We start from the raw sequence: 6802 nt of genomic DNA on the forward strand, positions 1-6802 counted from the left end.
TGGCGGAGGCGACGCAACTACCCCTACAGAGGATCGAGGGGGCGCCGGAGTCCGGCGAGAGCCGGCCAGCACTAGTGGATACGGAGGCCGTGCCACTACCCCCACCATTGCCATTGCAGAGGCGGGTTGCAGTGCCAAAGCGGTTGCACCCCCGCTCGAGGTGAGTGTTTTTTCAGCGGAGTTCATATCGTTTCCCGCTCGCTTTATGGTCATATGCTGACCAAGTGGGTGTTTTGCCTTCAGCCGGAAGCATAAGGCGGAGGTGCCTGCCTTGGCGCCGCTTAAGTCGCTCAAGGTGAGCATGGGCTCCACCGCTCAACAGGTGGTGGAGGCGCAGGCCATCGTATAGCGTGGCAGGGCATTAGTGAGGGCCGACCCGAAGGAGCTGGTCACCTAGGGGGAGGTTATCGGGGCGGCCATGGAGCAAGTGGGGGAGGAAACGCCTACGCCCCGCGAGGCCGAGGCCCGCGAGTTAGATGGGGCCGAGGCGCCCTCAGTTGCTGAGGCCACCGAGGGCGAGATAGAGGCCCCTCAGACTTCCGAGGCCGAGGCGACAGAGGCCGGGGTGCCCTGGACCGCCGAGGCCAACGTGGCGGGGACCGGAGCCCCTGAGACCACCGAGGCCACGGTGGTGGGGACTGGAGCCCCTGAGACCGCCGAGGCTGGGGTGGTGGGGACTGGAGCCCCTGAGACCGCCGAGGCCAGGGTGGCGGGAGCCGGCGTGAGTGCGGCGAAGCCGGCGACCCAAGAAGTGGAGGCGGAGGCGGGGCAAGCCTCAAGGCCGCTGTTGGTCCAAGGCCCGCTGCCGTTGTGGGAGAGCGCCCAGGAAGTGGAGGTCCATTCGATCTCCTCCAACGATACTTCCTAGGCGAAGAAGGTGGTCGATGCCGAGGCGGTCGACACTATGGAGCAGCCGACTTTGACCTCGGGCGAGGGAAGCTCGGCCCTCATGCGGGTACGACCCAAGCCCCACGGGTGGGATCACCCGCGTGTCCTGTGGTAGAGCCAGGGTGACCCTAAGGGGGAGCCTTTATTTGCCCTCGAGGATGCGGTCGAGGGCGGGCACTGGGACACCTTCGAGCAATACCGCCAGCTGGCGGTGCGATCGCTACGGACAGCGCTGTCCGTCATGGCCGATGATCTGCCTGGGGTCGCCCATGTTCGTGCCTTCATTTCTCATGTGGTGTCGTCTTTTTACGAGTTTTCTCATAGTGAATGACCCCTGTTTTACCTATCTAGGAGCTCAAGACCCCGTCCCTCGGGAAGTCATTGTTCCTCCGATGGGAGAGGGATGTCTGGGACCAGCTCCAGCGACAGAAGGGCCTGCTTGCTGACACCAACGAGGTTCTATCGGCGCGGAGCGCGGAGGTGGAGGACCTCTGGCTCCGCTATGCCGATATGAAGGCCAAGGTGGCCACTGCTCAGGAGCAGGTCGCCCCTTTGGTGGCGTGGGTCAAGGAGCTGGAGGAGGAGCTGACCCGGATGGCCGGCGATCGGGATGCCTTTTGGTCTCGGGCTGAAGAAGCGACAGTCTCTACCAAGGCCCTAGCTAGGCAGCTAGGGGTGGAGCAGGGTGTGCACCTACTGATGAAAGGCTCCCTGGCAGAGGCCCTCAAGGTGGCCGAGGCCTCCTAGACCGAGGCTGTGGTCTGGAAGGGAAAGGTCGATGGTGAGTCATGTTCCCCTTATTTTATTTGCTTTTCTTGTGTTCGACCCCAAACTCCTTGGTGTGATGTAGAGCTAGGGAGAGAGGCTTCTAGGGCGGCTGAGGCTTATCGGGTCGAGGTCCAGGGCTGGAAGGAGAAAGCCGAGGCCTCTCGGGTCAAGGCCCAACACTGGAAGGAGAAAGTCGAGGCCTCTCGGGTCGAGGCCCAGCGCTGGGAGGAGAAAGTCGAGGGTGAGTCCCGTAGGCCTCCACCCCTATTTGGCTTGTTTTCCTTTGCGCTCAACCCCATTCCATTTCTTTTGGTGCAGAGTTGGAGAAGGAGGTCACCCGGGCAGCTGAGGCCTCTGTCGTAGTGTAGGCGGTGCTTGAGGCTGAGATCGGGGAGCACGATGCGCTAAAGAGTGCCGCTCGTACCATGTGCGATGCCCTAGAGGTTGAGGGGGCCCAGTCGGGCAGCTCCCTTAAGAGCCGCTTGGTCGCGTTGAGTGGCCAAGTGCGCGAGCGACTTCGGGGGGCGCTGCACGCGGGCGTCAAGCGTGCCCTGGCCGTCATCTCCTCGCACTACGCTGGCATCGACCTTGAGGCCGTCAGTGATGACTATGTCTTGCCAGAGGACGATGAGGAGGCTGACGAGGAGGTCGCAAAGCTGAAGGAGTTAGCTGAGGGCCCCGGCACGACACTGGCCAAGCTGTTTGAAGAGGAGGTGGTCCCTCCCCCGCCGTCCGCCGATGCTGGAGACCCTAAGCCCTGACCTGGGCCCAAGTGGCCATGTAAATAAATTAGGGATTACGTTACAGTATCATAACGCTGGTGGCCTGTTGAGGCCTTTTTGAAATACTTATGCGTCTACGCTTCTTAATCATTTTTCTTTATTGTATTTCCGAGCCTCTACCCTCTGTCTTGTTTCTGAGCATATCACTTGCAAACAACTTCCTCAGAGCCTAAGCCGTCCCTAGGGCGAAAAGGTGGTGAGGGAGTGCCGTAGCCCAGAGGCGTAGGCCGTCTCACAACTCGGCCAACCTTTTGGCCCTGAGACAGACTTTCGGTCCTTAGGTCTTTTACAATTGACTTGTCAGAGCGTGATAGAGAGTTTGGCATAGATTTTTTTTTCAAAAAATGACTAAAAAACGGTGCGTGGGACTTAGGGGAGAGTCCCCCCTTCTAGCCCCCGAGGGAGGCTCGGTTCTGTAGAGGCAGAGCCATGTCTCCCTAATGGAGTTATTGTATCACTGAGGCCCTTGATGGGCCCAGAGGTTTCTCAAAAGGTTAGAACAACTAAAGAACGTTTCTTAATTGTATTTCGAGAAACAATATATACAATGCTTGGAAATTTAAGGGTAAAAGTGACATAGCTCTTCTATGTTCCCAGCATTGGTGAGGATTTTGCCCTTCTCGTTGGCTAGCTTGTAGGTCCTGGGCTTCAGTACTTGGGTGACGATGTATGGTCCTCCCCACGGTGGGGTCAGCTTGTGGCGGCCCTTGTTGCTCTACCTCAGCCTCGGCACCAGGTCGCCCACCTTTAGGTCTCAGCTTCGAATGCGCTAGGCTTGATAGCGTCGTAGGGCTTGCTGGTACTTGGCCGAATGTAGAAGTGCAACGTCTCGGGCTTCCTCCAGTTGGTCGAGGGCGTCTTCGCGGGTGGTGCGGTTGCTTTGCTCGTTGTAGGCCTATAGCCTCGGGGAACCATATTCTAAGTCAGTGGGGAGGACGACCCTGGCTCCATAGACTAGGAAGAACAGTGTGAACCCCGTGGCTCGGCTTGGAGTGTTCCTCAGGCTCTAGATGACCGACAGGAGTTCGGCAAGCCATTTCTTGCCAAACTTCTTCAACCGGTGTAGGATCATGCCGTTGTAGGATCATGCCGTTGGCATGTTCTACTTGGTCATTTGTCCTAGGGTGTCCTATGGCCGACTAGGCCACACGGATGTGGTGGTCGTCACAGAACATCAGGAATTTTTGGCCGGTGAATTGTGTCCCATTGTCGGTGATGATGGTGTTCGGAACCCTAAACCTGTGGATGATATCGGAGAAGAACAGCACCGCTTGCTCGGACTTGATTTGATTGATCAGACGAGCCTCGATCCACTTGGAGAACTTATCGATTGCTACCAGTAGATGGGTGTAGCCCCCGAGGGCCTTCTACAGAGGCCCAACCATGTCGAGCCCCCACACGGCAAATGGCCATGTGATAGGGATGGTTTGGAGGGCTTGAGGCGGGAGATGCGTCTGCCGTGCGTAGTACTAGCATCCCTCGTAGGAGCATACGAGCTTGGTGGCGTCAGCAACCGCTGTTGGCCAGTAGAACCCTTGGCGGAAGGCATTTCCGACGAGCGTCTGAGGTGCCGCATGGTGCCCGTAGGCTCCCGTGTGCATGTCCCAAAGTAGGGCTCGACCTGCCTCGATAGTGATGCATCATTGGAGGACGCTAGATGGGCTTCGCCTGTACAATTCGTCGTTGCTGAGAACGTAAGTCTTGGCTCGCCGAGCAAGCCGTCGGGCTTTGGTCCTGTCAGCGGGAAGCTCTCCTCGGACAAGGCAATCAAGAAACGGGACTCACCAGTACGTGCCCTGGTTAGCCTTCGGAGGCTCCATGTTGACTTCCATGACCTCGGGCTCGGCTGAAGGAGTCTTGGCGATAGAGGGAGCCTCGAGCCCTATGGGGGGCTCGACCACTGGGCCCTCTTCTGCCGCCGAGGTGTAGTCGATGGAAGGTTTGAGGAGGTCCCTGGCGAAGACGTTTGGGGGGACTGGGGCCCATGCCGACACCATCTTTGCCAGTTCATACACGGCCTCGTTGAATTTACGCACGATGTGGTTGAGTTCGAGACCGTCGAACTTGTCTTCAAGGCGACGTACCAGCTTGCAGTACACCTCCATTTTGGGGTCATGGGAGTTCGACTCCTTCATCACTTGATCGACAACGAGCTACGAATCGCCCCATACGTCGAGACACCGTACTCCAAGTTCAGTGGTGATCTGCAAGCCATTGATGAGGGCTTCATACTCGGCTGTGTTGTTGGAGGCGGCGAAGTGGAGCCGAATCATGTAGCGCATGTGTACTCTGAGGGGTGAGATGAAGAGCAGACCCGCGCCCACCCCGGTCTTCATCAGGGACCCATCGAAGTACATGGTCTAGTATTCTGCCTGGACTTGGGCAGGTGGCAATTGGGTGTCGGTCCTTTCTGCCACAAAATTGGCTAAGACCTGAGATTTGATTGCTTTCTGAGGCGCAAAGGACAGAGCCTCCCCCATGAGTTCGATGGCCCACTTGGCTATCCTACCCGAGGCCTCCCGGTTATGGATTATCTCCCCTAGGGGGAAAGACGACACCATGATTACCAAGTGGGATTCGAAGTAGTGACACAGCTTGCGTCGAGCCAAGACTACAGCGTAGATTAGTTTCTAGATGTGGGGGTAGCGTGTTTTGGTCTCAGAGAGTACTTTGCTGATGAAGTAAATAGGTTGTTGGATGGGTAGAGCATGCCCCTCTTCCTGCCTCTCGACTACTATGACCATGCTAACCACTTGGGTCGTTGCGGTGACATAGAGTAAGAGATCCTCGCCCTTGGCTGGTGGTACCAGGACAGGAGGATTGGTGAGCAATGCCTTGAGTTTGGCGAGCGCTTCTTCGGCCTTGGGGGTCCAAGAAAAGCGTTCTGATTTCCTCAAGTGGCGGTACAGAGGCAAGCCTTTTTCGCCAAGGCGTGAGATGAAGCGGCTCAGGGCCACAAGGCATCCCATAACCCTCTATACTCCCTTGAGGTCTTGGATCGGCCCCATGTTGGTCACGGCCAAGACCTTCTCTGGGTTGGCTTCGATGCCGCGTTTCGAGACTATAAATCCTAAAAGCATGCCTCGGGGGACCCCGAAGACAGACTTTTTGGGGTTAAGCTTGATGCTCTTTTCCCTAAGGCATCTAAAGGCTATTTCCAAGTCATTGATGAGATCACTGGCCTTCCTAGACTTGACCATGATGTCATCCACATAGGCCTCGATGGTCCGCCCAATGTGCTCGCCAAAGACATGGGTCATGCACCGCTGGTATGTGGCCCCTGCATTTCTGAGGCCAAACGACATAGTCACATAGCAGTACATGCCAAACGGTGTGATGAAAGAAGTCGCAAGCTGGTCGGACTCTTTCACCTTGATCTAATGGTAACCGGAATACGCATCAAGGAAGGATAGGGTTTCACATCCCGCAGCGGAGTCGATGATTTGGTCGATTCGGGGCAATGGGAAAGGGACTTTTGGACATGCTTTATTTAGACCGGTGTAGTCTACACACATTCTCCACTTCCCATTTTTCTTCTTAACTAATACGGGATTAGCTAACCACTCTGGATGGGACACTTCTTTGATGAATCTAGCTGCCAGAAGCTTCTGTATCTCCTCGTCGATGGCTCTGTGCTTTTCCTCGTCAAATCGGCGCAGGCGCTGCTTCACTGGCCTAGAGCCAGCCCGGATGTCCAAGACATGCTCGGCGACCTCCCTCGGTATGCTCGGCATGTCCGAGGGACTCCACTCGAACATATCGGCATTCGCGCGAAGAAAGTCGACGAGCATGGCTTCCTATTTGATGTTGAGGGTGGCACTGATCCTCAGCGCCTAGTCGTCGGGGCAGGTAGGGTCGATCGGGACGAGTTTGATGGCCTCCGTGGGGTCAAAAGTCCCAGCGTGACGCTTGGAGTCGGGCACCTCGCTACCGAGTTGGTCGAGGTTGACGATGAGGATCTCGGCCTCTATGATAGCCTCTGTGTACTCGATGCACTCGATGTCGCAGTCGTATGCATGCTCGTACGTGGACTCGATAGTGATGACGCCATTGGGGCCCGGCATCTTGAGCTTGAGGTACGTGTAGTTGGGGACCGCTATGAACTTGGCATAGCATGGCCACCCCAGGATGGCATGGTAGGTTCCCTTGAACCCAACCACCTCGAAGGTGAGGACCTCCTTGCGGTAGTTGGAGGGAGTACCAAAGCAGATGGGCAGGTCGATGTGCCCGAGGGGCCACGTGCGTTTCCCCGGCACAATGCCGTGGAAAGGCACGGCGCCACCCCGGAGCTGCGACTGGTCGAGCTCCAAGAGCTCTAGGGTGTTGGCGTAGAGGATGTTGAGGCCGCTGCCTCCGTCCATCTA

The sequence above is a fragment of the Miscanthus floridulus genome, chromosome 15 (assembly GCF_019320115.1).
Source record: "Miscanthus floridulus cultivar M001 chromosome 15, ASM1932011v1, whole genome shotgun sequence".
Classification (NCBI taxonomy): domain Eukaryota; kingdom Viridiplantae; phylum Streptophyta; class Magnoliopsida; order Poales; family Poaceae; genus Miscanthus; species Miscanthus floridulus.